This window comes from Oryctolagus cuniculus, chromosome 12, assembly GCF_964237555.1.
Source record: "Oryctolagus cuniculus chromosome 12, mOryCun1.1, whole genome shotgun sequence".
NCBI classification, from domain to species: domain Eukaryota; kingdom Metazoa; phylum Chordata; class Mammalia; order Lagomorpha; family Leporidae; genus Oryctolagus; species Oryctolagus cuniculus.
Window position 1 is genome coordinate 39,112,598 of NC_091443.1, and position 13,793 is coordinate 39,126,390.

The 13,793-nt window shown below is 51.5% G+C and overlaps 1 long non-coding RNA gene across 1 annotated transcript in view; it reads left to right on the top strand.

Moving 5' to 3' along the window:
- Nucleotides 1-277: 277 nt before the first annotated feature.
- LOC108178306 (uncharacterized) overlaps nucleotides 278-13,793 on the top strand; it is a 44,066-nt gene continuing 30,550 nt past the window's right edge. Inside the window, exon 1 of the long non-coding RNA XR_007910534.2 lies at nucleotides 278-1,096. This is a non-coding gene — a long non-coding RNA (uncharacterized lncRNA). The remainder of the gene's footprint in view (nucleotides 1,097-13,793) is intronic.

Here is a 13,793-nt window from a genome sequence, read left to right on the forward strand (position 1 = left end):
ACCACGTTTCCTAGGCGAGCAAGGCGCGCGCCGAGCTCAGCGCAGGAGGGTTCTGCAGCCTGGGGACCCTCCACTGGTCCGCCCCCAGAAGGCCGACGGTGGTCGTCCTCACCCGGAACCCCCGCCCCGCCCCTCCAGCCTCTGGGGGCCCAGGTGGGTTCTGGGCTCCCCCGCGGGAAAGTGGGCGTTCTGGGGCTGCCCCTGGCGCTCAGGCGCCTGCAGGAGCGGAAGCTTCCCCGCGTGTGGGGGCGGAACAGATGGCCCAGACAGCCCCGCGCAACCTTGTCCCCACTGAAGGACCCCACGAATCCCCACGCCCCGACGGCTGTGGAGAGTGGGGGGAGACTTTGCCGACAGCATCCCCCCACCCGTGCTGGCTGCTCTCCCCCACCCCCACCCCGCCATGTAAACACGAGGACTTTCTCGAGAGCTTTGGAGAGCCGCTCTAGTGGCTTCGGGGCCTGAAACCCCAGGCTTGGCTTGTTTGATGTTTAGCATCCCAAAGCGGTTCCCCACCCCCGCCCCAGCCTGGGAAGCTGGAGCCGCGGGCCGGGAAGGAGGCAAGCTGGGGTCCTCCGGGCCAGGAGGCAGGTGGGGGCAGCGAGAGGACTTCAGCTGCACGGGAGAGGGGCTGGCCGGGGCAGCAGCAGCTTAGGGCCCGCGAGTGAAATCCGAGCCAGGCCGGGGCCGACTGGGCGAGACGCGCTCTGGGTACCGCTCCTGCAGGCGAGGGCGGCCCGGCGCGCTCCGGTCGGGAGCGCCTCCCGGCAGGAGGCAGCCCTTCCGCTCAGCTCTTCAGGTTTGGCCTTTCCGAGGGAATGAGTTGCCCGGGAACCTCACTGGGGCTCTTGAATCCTCCTGGGTCAGGGCTGGGGAGCTCTGTTGACCCCGTCTGGGCCTGGCATCGCAGCCTTGGATTTGGAGAGCCCGGGGAAGAATTCTCCGACTTGGAGCGCGCTTGCCGCGTCTGGGCGTCGGCGAGGGGGCTACCTCGAGGCGCGAGCTCACAGAAGGTAGCGCAAGTCTCTTCCCAGGCGATCGGAGATAAGAGGAAATGAGAGCGGGGTTTTCTGACTTCCAACTCATTAGGGACCAGGTAAGGTCAATGCTTTCTCTATTATGTCTTTATCTTAAAAGCGGGTCAATTTAAGATAAGGGAAAAAAAATCCAGGATCTGTGTGAACCGTGCTGATAAAGACTGACCCCTTTCCTGAACTAAAAGCAAGCCAGGCAGACATTCATTTTCTATAAACAAGAGAGCTGTGAGGAGTTGCCTTGAATTCTGATCGCAAGTCTCCAGGCTGGAGACGCCGCTCCCCCTCCCTGCCTCCATCACCACCACCCCCAATTACTAGAGCGAAGAAGCCGACTCAGCAGGCGATTTTATTTGTGAACTAGGAAATCCGATGGGACGCACGAATGTGGGAAGACAGTATGCTTAGGCATGGCTTGCTAGCTTGTTTGCTTCAAACATCGTGTCCCCTTCGAAGGGAAGGAAAGTGAAAGACGGGGTATGGTAAGAAGGGATGAGGCTGACCGAGTCCCTGCCTCTGCCGCATCCCCCTTAGGAGAGCTGGGCACTGCATTTCTCTGGCCCTCCCTGGCTCCCTGGCTGCTGTGCCTCTGCAGTTGGGTTCCTGAGGCTTCAGGCCACCCTCTGCGGGGGGCCCCCCTTTGGAACCTTTCCTCAACTTGGGGCGCAGAAAGTTTTCTGGTGCTCCCTTGGCCAGTGACTTCTGGAAGGAATGTCCTATCTTGAGTCACTCTCCCTGGCAAATTTGTCCACCCAAGTGCCTGGAGGAATTGGATGCGGATGGGAGTAAAGTGTGCATTTGATGGAAGGGGAGGACCGGGGTCTGCGTGCAGCCTCAGCACCACCTCGTGTAGTGCTTCCTGAACTTTCTTTGGTGAGTCTCAAAGGAATGGGGGAAGAGCAGGCTCACCAACTTGGCAGCGCACTTTCTGCATCGTCTAGCCATAGCTGAAGTGGCCAGCTGTATTTCTCCCTGTTAGTGACCTAATACTCAACTCACAGGGCATCCAGGTATCATCGGGGCTTCTCTCCCTCCCATTTGATAACATTTCCCATTTGATCTCTGCTCCCTAAACGGTGATCACTTTTGTTCTTACGAGTAGTTGCAAATTTTCTGGAAGGGCTGAGATTCAAATCTGTTTTCCTATTTTTATTTGCAGGCCAGTGCAGAATAAATTGAACACTCTTAGTGCTTTGCCTGAAATGTAAATAAAACACAAACGTCAATATTGCATGCAATAGGTCTTCTTAAAGAGAATTATTTTTTCTCCATCACTGTGTTCACATTTGATTCTGTCCATTCTGTGTGTATGTCAGTATGAACTCTTTCATCCGGGCATCCGTATATATCTGCATTTATGTATAAAAGTATATCCAAAGTATTTATCTTATACACTTATATATCTCTTACCTATCTTATAAGGCATTCATAAAGAACTGTCTTTATGTAGAATTCTCTTAGGAAGGGATTTTGCTTGAAGTAGAATACGTTCCTTACTCCAGTGTGACCAAGATGTCACATGAAATTGAGTTTCTCTTTAAAAAAAAATCAAATAAACAGAAACTTTTAGTTTTCCCAACTTTGAATTGGATTGTTTATTGTCATGTGAAACTGTGGAACTAATTGTGTTTTGGGGAATATTAAAATTTGTTCTCAAAGAAATTGAACCTGGTGCTTAAGACACAGCCATGGGTGAGCTTTTTCTCTCAATCTAGAACAGAAATTGTTGTCCCTTGCTGAACTTATAGTATTCACTGATGGGCGTCAGTAGGAGCCTGCAAAGATAACAGGAGAGCATATGCAAATGTTTTTGTTCCTCCTGTGTAGCAAATGCCCTATCTCGGCCTTCACATGCTAGTGGAAGTAAGAAGACAAGTCTGAGTTGTCTGACTAGAAAAAAGAAACTTTTCCTGCTGTCCCCCTCCCATTTCACACACTGCGAGGGAGCCTGTCTTGATGGCTGGGTCCACGTTGTCTGCAACAGCAGGATGTGGGCAGAATGTCCAACATTGCATTTCTAGGGCTTTGGGTGACTGTTGAGACTTTCGTTTCTACAAAATCAGAGATGTCAGGCTGTGGAGAGGGTGTTTGGACACCCTTCCCCTGTCGCTATGTCCTGGAGCTGTTTGTGGAAAATCACCCAGAAAGGGGGGGGGCTCCGCTTTGCCTTGCTTTCTCACCCCCCCCCCCCAAGTGTTGCTGCTCCTCGAAGGTGTCCGAAGCTCTAGGAAAACAAGGGTTTCCTTGACTGGCTGTGCTGATTTACCTGATCACCCTGGCACAGACACCGCAGAGTGTGTGCGCGCAGATGTGAACTTGGGAATTACCGTAATGACATGAAGAGGACTGTGTTGGTTCCTTTGAGCAGGCTGCTCGCTCTGACCTAACCCCAGAGATCTGGCCCGTGTTTAAGGAACTGGCTGTGTCTGTGGGTAAAGCAAGCCCCTCCCAGGAAAGTGCCTGTAGACGGCTTCTGTGCACCAGGTCTCTAAGCAGACTTGGAGCGACAGGCTTTTTCCAGAGAAGAAGTCGCAGAGGCTTAGACTTCTCTCCAGGCCTGGCCACTCCACAGTGCCTGGAGATCTGCAAGGCCTGGCTGGGGACTAAGGGGATAGGGAGTTGGGTGGCGACCCGAGTTTCTTCTTCTAACTCGCCTGGAGAAAGTCTTGCAACTCGTGCCCCACAGGTGGGCACAGAGCTCAGTGCAGACAGAAGTTTCTGGCAGTTCCTCACTGCCCACCAACTTGCAGCCTCAACCAAACTGTTTATTACCACTCCCTGGCAGCAGGATTGTTTAGGCTGAGGTCTAGGTGCAGGAAATCTTAAACTTGCTGCATTGTATCAACTTGCACAACAGGTGCAACTCAGAATCCTCTCTGCACATCTGTAGTCCATGGGCTCCTTACTGAAACCAAATGAGAGAACCTTTGAGAAATATTTAACAACAACAAAACAGTTGACCAACCCACCCAAAGCCATAATCTAACACTAGATGAGAGAAAAGCCTTTGAGATGTTAGCACACAAGCACCTAGACGTCAACCTTCATATATAAACCGTGTCCTAACAATTACAAGGCAAAATCAGCTGTTGAAAATTATCCAACTGGCTAAATACTTCCGATGCTATCTGTTATGCATGAGAGCTGGAGATTTGCTTAAATGTGGTTCTGTTCTTGGGAAAGAGAGATGGGACAAGGAAGAAGGAAGGGAAGGGGAGAGGAACAGCCGGACCAGGTGAAAAGTTGTGGGGGTTCTTCCAGCGGTTGAGACAGCGGAGAGCTACTGGTTATAGTCGGGTCCTGGCGTTGGGGTGGGGTGCTGCTCAGGGCGTGATGCGGGCAGAGAGGGCCTGGGAGACGGCTGAGAGGCAGTGTGTGCACCACGTCTGAGCTTTAGGCCAGGAACACAATGGCATGTAATTATCTGGCTGAAACATGCTCACATGGCAAAAAGTTGCAAAAAAAGATCGACCTCCGGGAGCAGAGAGGGAGCTGTTTGCAGAGGTCTGCAGCCATCATCCTTTTTTCAATACATTTTAAACAAGAGGATCTAGCGAGTGATTCTGATTCAATACACATAATCAGTTTGCAAGTCTTATTTCCATTTGAAAACAGGGCCATTTGCAATCATAAGAGCCGGACACGCTGAAAGATACCGAGCGCATTCCGAGCAGATGATGGGTGACAGAAGCTGTGGCAAGCACTAAATATTTTCCTCCAGCCTCAGACCCTGTGCATCAGGCTGCACTCCTGATGTATTTTAAATAGAATTTTCCTGCTGAATATATCACTTAATTGCTTAGAAAATGGAGATTCCATGGACTCAGGGGGCAAGAACCTGCGGGAAAGGTGACACGAGAAACCGTGTTGTTTCTCCTTGGTCTTGGTTAACAGTCATTTATTTAATGGAGAGTACACTGGGTCAAGATTTGATGAAAAATTCCGATTTGTTTTTAAAGGAACGGCCTCCCGACGGTGTGAGACCCAGGGCTAGCCGGCCCCCCGCCATCCCCACCTCCTACCCCCGGGCCGGAGCCTCGACCCCGAGACCGGCTGCGGCACGGATCCGCAGGGAGGCCGCGGGGCTGGGAAGCGGAGCCTCGACGGAGGTCCAGTCAACGACTCCGCGGCCGCACCGCCAGACCTCCAAATTGTTTGCCAGGGGTCTCACAAGTGTGGGCACTTGAAATCTCCAACTATTTTATGGTCTCTCGTCCTGGAAACTTTGGGTTTCCAGGAGCGGGAGAAGCAGCCGTCCGCCGCCTCCCACTCCTGGCCGCTGCCTCCCCTCGGCGCCCCCTCCCACTCACCCTCTGCCTTCCGCTCCAACCCCTGCTCAAGGCCTCACCCCGCCCACCCGCAGCCTCGCTCTCGCCCGGCTCAGCCTCGCGCCCCGCCCCAGCCGCTGACTCTCATCCGGTTCCCGCGCTGGGAACCACCTCGGGGCGCGCCGCCTGCCGCCCGCGGCCCAGCCCCTCCTGCAGCCCGCGCAACCCAGGCTGCTGTGCGAGGAGCGGAAGCTTCCCCGGAATTTTGACCTCAGAATCGATAGGCAGATGCTAGTCTACTGGGTCGCGACGATGATGCGAGGATTGTAAGAGAAGGCTCGGAAAGCACACTTTTTCTGGGCACAAATAAAATCCAAGCCAGCCGGCCAGCTGTTGTTTCCCTGATGAGTTCTCTCAAGGAAAAGAAAGCTTCCGCCTCTGCCCAGATACCAGCCTCTAACGAACTTTCTAGTAGCCCGGAACTCCTAATTATAGCGTGTGCCTAATGATGATTCCATTTTTATTTCAAATGAGGATAATTTATTAACCTCAAGTCTCTGCCTCCTAGGCAGGCGTTGGGTTTGTAGAAGACATTGCAAAAGCATTTACGCCCCCGGGAAGATCTCAGAACCGAGAGATGAGGGAGGGGTCGTGGAATTCTGTACGGCTCTTCGCCCTGCATGCCGAATTTCCTGTAAAAACTATCCTGAAAACCTCAGGACTCCTAACAGGTGCCACGCGGCTGGGTCCAGAGGCGCCCCTTCTTTCAAAATATTTTTTCCTCTATAAAGAACCCATTCTTCAGAATGGAGGAGTGAGGGTGGAGGTAGAGGCACTCATTCATCCACAGCAAGCTCCCTAGCCAGAACTAAGACTGTGGCAGGAAGTGAGAGGGGCGCGGGGGGGGGGGCAGGAGGTCCCAGTCTGTTAGGGAAAGGCGCTGTGGTGCGTGAGGACAGAACCCCAGACTAGGATTGGCTGCCGGACAGAGCGTGGTCGCAGGAGTGAGGGGCAGCTGAGAACCAGAGCAGGCTCCTAGGGCAGCAAGTTGCAGTCACCGGACAGCCCCCAGAGAGCAGGGGACCACAGGACTATTCCTAGAAGCGCCTGACCTGTGTTGCATCCTCCACACCCCTCTGACCCTGGAATGCTAGCTCTTGGTGTTTAGGCACAATCCCAGCCAGGGAGCAGCAAGCAAGCTCAGCCCAGCTTTCCTGAGTCCTCTCCCTGCACACACACACACACACACACACACACACACCCCAGCCCTGGAAGACCCAAAGATCACCTGCCCGACCTTATCCTTGTATTGAAAGCTTGACTGTGGCCTTATTATCTACTTTCCATGTGCTTCCTCGTTGTCCCTCTGTTTTCCATTTCTTCAATTTAACGCCCGTTTTACTTGCTGTCTTGTCCAATTCCAGTCTTAAAGCTGCAGTCTTAACTTTGTAGGCCATTCGGTTATCTTCCTACCAGTACTAAAAGGAAATACATATATAAAGCAGACAGGCTAAGAGGCAAAAAGCTGGGTGCGTATGGGAGACCAGAGGATGGCCAAGGTCAGTCTTATCAGAGTACTAGCAAGAACACTGATGGAAGCGAAGCCGCGGCCGGGAGACACTGAATTCATGTCGGGTGGGAAGGAAGGAATCCAGGCCGGATCCCAAAGGTGCGCGCCTGCCTGGGCGAGGAACCAGAAGGTGTGCGTGGGCGTCTGTCTCTGAGCTGAGGGGCAAATCCTGGCCAACTCTGCCTTCCGTCCAGCCAGGCCCTAGGAACGCGCCCGGTCCTCAAGAGCAAATTAAAGGGGGTCAGGAGCCGTAGTTTGTCCCCAAGCTCCAACCGGCTCCCGAGCCTGGACAGCTCCGGGCTCTACACTCCTGGCAAGGAACAAGTACGCGGGAGCCTGAGCACAGGGCGCCGCCACCGCGGGGAGGGAACAGTGATTCGTGGAAACGAAACTTTCTTTTCGCTCGCGTGCCCCGCCTCGCTGGAGCCTCCGGGTTTCCTCGACCCTGGCGGTCGGACAGCGCCCCCTTTGGTCCCTGCGAGCGCGGCCTCCGAGGAGACGCCGACCGCAGCGCGCTCCAGCTCCCTGGGTGCTCGGCCCCGCGCTTCCGCGGGCGCGCCGAGCCGTTCCCACCGGCCGCGCTCACCTTCGGGGGCCCGAGGGCCTCCCTGGATGGCCGGCGGGTCCCGAGAGAGCGAGTCCTTCCCCGCCCCGGGGCCGGGCCGCGAGGTCTGGCGCCCCCTCCCGCCGCCGGTGCTCCGGGTCTCCCGGGACTCTGGCCGGCCACGAGAGGGGAGCTCCCACCTCCACCCCGGCTCAGGCCTGCCTGGGGGCTTCCCGGAGGGGCTGAAGCCCCAGAGCCCTTCCTTTTCTAAGGGGTACCAGTTAGCTGCAGCCACAGTCCTTTCTAATATCCCAGCGTGACCCTGCGAGAGTGAGGGCCTCCCTCGGCGCTGGAGGCGCTCCGAGAGGATGATGGGCGGATGATGGCCCGGGGGGCGCGTCTGATGGGGTTGCAGAGGGGGACTGCGGCCCAGCACCGGCTCTGTGGGGCAGGAGCGCGGCCGCCTGACCCGGCGGCCGATGGCTCCCTGGGCTGCGCGCCGGAGGCCGTGCGCACCCCGCGTCCCCGCCCTGCCGCGCCGCCGTCGGGGCTTTTCTAGCGAAGGACGCGGGACCAACCCGGCCCGGGCCCCTTCCCATCGCTGGAGCCGGCCACCCCGAGCCAAGAGGCCGCGCCCGCGTCCTTCTTCTGCGGCCAGCGCGCGCCTTCTTCACTTTCTCGGATAATCTCGGAGGCAGAGTTCCATCTTTGGGCCGAACTTATTTCATCTCTCCTAAATTAAAAAGTAAGAAAAAAGAAAAACCACCCCCTCCCACCAAAAAAACAAAAAACAAAAAACACGGAGTCTTGCAAAGTCGTCATATGCGAGTTTATTTTTTGCTGGCATTCAAATGAATGCGAAGCCACGGATCGAACCCCGGCCCTCATTTGGGGTTAGCTTCTCCCGATATTTCACACGGAAAACAAAACTGGGTCCCTCTTATTTGTACTTGTCCTTAACCTTTCCAGCAACTGCTGTAGATGCGGCTCTGTCCATTCTCTAATAGATTTTACCAGGGGCTGGTGACAGAGAACTGATTTCTTTTCTATTAGGGTTTAGTACATCTTTGTTGAAGCCCGGCAGAATGACCAGGGATTAGATTTGCATCTCTTAGACGCCCTGTGTGGTCTTTGTGCGAAGCTTGTAACTGTTAAAAATGACTTGTTAGGAAGCGTGTGGGCTCTCATCGCTCTCCTTTTGACAGAGCGATTGTGAAATTCAGATTGGCCCTGTAGGATTTAGCCCGCAGATTCCACCTGAACCCTAAGCAATTAGACCCTAATCTCACTGCAATCATATTTGAGTTAGCATCCGTTGCACTTTGTTTACTTCAATTAAAAGCAGTGGAATCATTTCTCCTCCCCACCCCCCTCCAAATTTTAAAGCGAAATCTCCAGGCATCCAACCTCAGGACTTGCTAGAAATGGTTCTGGTGGTGATGGGGAATTCTTTGCTTGTGTGGTGTCCTCCTGTTCCTCACGCCGTCCCCTCCCCCATTTCAATGACGCCCTTTCTTCCTCTGCTGCTGGCTAATGCCCAAAGCATCTTCGCAGGGGTTGAATTCGGGTTGCCGGGGATGGAACCGCGACGAGCTGACTCCCAGCTGCAAGGGGAGCCCACGTTCCGGGAGCCCCTCCGGCTCCGGGTCCCCAGGCTGGGGACGCCGGCGTGGGGGCCCCCGCGCCCAGCTTCTCCGCCGCGCACCCGCGGCCTCGGCCCTGCGTGGGCCCAGGGTCGCGGGCGCCGCTCGCGTGTATGCGTGCCTGCGGCTCAGGGCGCGCTTCTGAGAGGCCCCTGGCTCCAGCCCGGGCGCAATGGCGACGGCGCGGGCGGCCTGCCCTCCGTGGGGAGCCGTCCTCCAAGATCCTCGGCCGCCTCAGCTGCTCCGGCTTAGCTCCCGCCCCGCGGCCGTGATGCACAGAGCCGGCGTCGGAGGTGGGCGGACAGTTGGGGTGCCCTTTGTCCGCTCTTTCTCTGTGCGCCAGGGAGGCGCTCCGGGCCTGGAGCGGCCGGAGCGGCCGGAGCCGGCCTCGCCCTGCTGCCCTGCGGAGGAATGTCGGTTCCCCTGGGCGAGGGGAGCTCAGCGCCCCAGCTCCGATGCAGCCCCCAGGGGTCACCAGCTGAGTAGTGTTTCTCGATCTGTGGCGAGTTTGTTGCGGAGTTTTATTTTTCTCGTCTGACTTTGTCAGTTTCGTTTACTCATTTAGGAGCGACGAAAACGATTTGGGGTTACTGTTTCTTCCTCTCTGATTCGTGACCCTTGCTTCTAGAAAGTCTGATTGCGGTTCCTTGGATTACTGCTTCACCTTTTGGGAACTAACGACCAGGCCAACAGAAGGTGAAAGCAAGAGGAATTTTCCTACCCGGCGGATGTCAGTGCGATGTAGGGGTATTTCTGAGGGGAGGGTGGCGAGAGGGATAGTATTTATTTATTTTTTTAGTACCCAACAAACTTTTGAAGATCAGGCGTTCTCGTGCTCGCTTATGTCAGGGAAGATACGTTTTCAAATTTGATCTCAACAGAGTGAAGAGAAAAGGCAGCCTACAAGCATGCTCTGCGTTTGTCACTGCAAGGTTTTAGGGAAGGAGAAGGTTCTTGCTTCTCAGGAAGCACCACAGACGTGGAGACCAGCACTGCTGCCGGTGTTTTCTGAGCCAGCCTCTGTTTTAAAATGGGCCACCTCTTTGCATAATTCTTACAGCTAGCTACTCTGGGTGCCGAATTTGTAAGGGTTCACGGGATTCGGTGTCTTGAGCCTGGATCTGGGGAGGGGGTGTTTGGACGCCTTTTGAGGCTACAGAGGTGGGGGAGCAGTGCAAGGATCTCCCTGAGATCTACAGAAGTCTCGATCTACTCATTGGAGATCCCTGCTGTAAACAAATTCTGTGCGGTTTAGGGCAGTTTTTCATTTGTGAACAGGAACTGTATCAAAATCCTAGTGTGACCATGACAATTGGGTAATCACACACAAGGCATCTTTGCTAATGGAGAGATTCTGTAAATATGTTTCTAGTGAATACACAGATAACAGTCACAGTGGAAGGGTCAGGTGCCACAAATCATAGATTGCTCTGCCAAGGATTGCCAGCCATCCGAGGCTTGGAAGGACATTAACTGCCTTTGCTTTCTCAGAATACTCTCTCAGTTCACGATTTCACTTACTTGACCCTACTTCTTTTATTAAAAAGCTGGCAGGCACAATCAAGGGCAAGCAGGTTGGCTACCTACCCTTCTGGCAGCTCTCCAATATTCCCATTTAGCTGCCAGGAGACATGGAGAGGAGTGAATCACTCGTGTAACGCTGCAGTAGCATCTAGAAGGTACCAGAAAAACTTCAGTGGCAGCAGCCAGGACCACCAATCCAGCTCTTTCTGAATCCTTCCTCTTATACTGTATGTGGGATAAATCACTAAGGAAATTCATCAATTCATTTCCTGGATGGTTAGGGTGGGGGGAGGAAGGAAAATTATTACAAGGGGCTTAGGTAGAGGCGCTCCGGAGTTTGCCTGGATAGTGAGTTGCAGGTGCTTAACTTGATAGTCCCAGCTTTGAAACGTGCCCCAAGGAGCAGCAGCGTCCTCATTATTCACTGGGAGCAAAATCAGGGAGAAAGTCCGTTATCAAATAGTGAGAGGGAACAGATGAAGAGCTTTTAATGAAATTTGGAGGAGTGTCACAGCCTCTCAGTAAACTTCTAGTTTTTAAAGTTAGATTGAATGGAGAAGTTATTGCTGAATCGATAACATTTAAGCACTCAAGTTTCAGAGAAATGTGAAACTGAAATTGTATAAAGGTAGTTTTCCCCCCCTCAAATTGAAACAAGAAAGTATTTGGCATACAGAGGTATTGTTAAAATACATCTCAAAATCTCAAATACCAGCGTTCTGTTTTTTTTTTTTTTTTTTTTTTTTAAGCTTCAATTCTTGCGGATGTAAAGTCTAGAAGTGTAACCTAAAAGAATTCTAGGGGTGTTCTTGGAATTGCTGGATTCACACTGGTGGGGGTTTAGGCCTTTTCTCCATACCCTTCCACTGGAAGGAGCTAAAACAAACTCTCATGACTGCAGTGAGTGTGGGCTTTCACTGGAAAATAGAGTGAAAGTAGCCAGCCTTTATTAATGAAGTCTTCTCCAGGAGTCTTGCACGTGTGAGAGGCCTGGTGGCATTTTTTGAATAGAGAGGAAAAGTACAATTTATTGGAGTATGAATGTTCAGGAAGGCTGGTAAGATGCATTTCTGGAGGAATATTTTCTAAGACTCCAAGAGATCTCTAGATGTGAGAGTTAAAAAAAAACCTAATTTTTCCCCAAAATTATATTATCACATTATTGTATTCTTAAAGAATGGATATGGACATTAGTTATCTATGTTACTAAAAGGGAAAAATATTTAAAAACCAGATGACAGATTTGTGCCTTATAATTTCAACAGTACGGAATGGAGAGCAATCTTCCAAGTTCATCTGAGCAGGAATGAGAATGTCTAGAGAAGTGAATAAAGACTTGATTGTACAAATATGCCTAACCCTTCCCCCGACTTTATTAGCTTGTGATGCAAATCATTACTTGCTTTTGCTACCAAGAGTCATTTTAATGGAATGGATTCATTTCAGACCCTTCAGACAACCAGCATCCATGTCTTTTTATCAGTTTACGAAGAATCCTCAAATGATCCACCCAAATTGGGGACACACAGATATATTTTTCTTGCTTATTAAATTATAAAGTTGAAATTTATACTGATGAACACTTTCCATCTTTGCTAACTCTTCCTGCCAGAGCTGTTTTTCTTTCAAGAGCACAGAGAGGAGGTGGATGGAAGGAGATTCCAAACTTGTGTGATTTGGTAGGCGTTCCCATTTCACATTCTGAAACTTCAAGCGTATGGTAAACAACCTTATTCTATGCCCCCTCTCCCTACTGCCCTTGTATTTTTGCTGTTTGGGGCACCTTATATATATAGCACCTGGCATGTAATATTTGCTCAATAAATATTTTCTGAATGGAATTATTGTGGAACACTTTAATTATTTCCCTTGTTGTCATCCTTCCTAATGTGATAAATGTAAAGATGAGGGAGCATTATTAGCATAGGCAAAAAAAAAAATGCTAAAGTCAATGGTTCAAAATGACAGAGAAATGAGCACATTTTTTGCTAGTTAGCAGGAGAGGAGTACCTTACATTTCCCTGCCTATTAATTAAAATGAGTTAAGCAGGTAATGTTGCAAGTTTAAAACAAACAAAATCTCAGATGCAACACAAAATGAATTCTCAGAGTCAATATCTTGGAAAACCTTTAGAGTTAATCTCTTACAACATTCCAAGCTTAAGCTTCCTACAACACATCCACCACAATTCTGAAAGGCAGCCAGCATCTGAAGAGAGGACCTCAGGTCAAAATCCCATCATTCTTTAGGATGTAGAGGTGGAAACACACCCGAGTGGCCTCCTGAATACACCAGAAAGAAACTGTAAAGCTAGCGTTGACTGTTAGTGATGATGCTAGTGTGGCTGCTCTGTGGAAGGTGGTCCCATGACCACAAGGACTTTGTGGCTCAGGAGCAATGTCTGCTACCACTGTGCTCGTAGCCTCCATCCATCCATGAGCACCCTTCCCTTTTGTGTAGGGACATAGCCTTGGGGCCCATTGGAGCCAAGGGCATGGGGTTGGGTATGGGGTGGTGGGATAGTCATAGGATTGGAAGTGTCCTTGGGGTTGGGATGCCCTGTGCCTTATATTAATTAGCTGGCATAGCTATTGGAGCATCTCTTCATTGATTTGAGGGCTGGCTCAAACTTATTTATATACTAAAGGAAGAATGAACTAGAAAGTTCTTTACTTTTTTTTTTTTTTTTTGAATGTGAATCCTTTAATCAGTGAATAGAGGGCTATCACTTCCAGTGGAAAAGTTGTGCTTATCTACCAAGGGCAGCCCTGGCTTCAGCTGAGCAGCCTTCCTTAGAAGACATTTGAATATACGCAGTGTTTTCTATGGAAGGAGAAGACTAGAACAAGTCAAAGAGAACAGAACCCCAAATAAGCCAAGTCTTAAATCTAAATTCCACTTGTATAAAACTGCAAATTCTCTTTTAAAGCACTCATTTGCCATGAAGATATTGATACCAGCTCCTGCTTGTGTAAAAGACTTAATGGGTTGCTGATAGCCCTTCACCCTGTGCTCCTAGGAAGAAATGGAACTGGGAAAGGCAAGACCCTTTCCCTCTGTTGGGAAGAAGGTGGCTTACTGTTTACTCAAGAACTCTCCTCACCATTCACATGAAGGTAGGGATTGATACTTTACCACCAGTCTGGTGCCAATATCAATTCACTATGGTGAGAGAGTGATTTAAAAATTTTGCCAAGAGAAGATGGTCT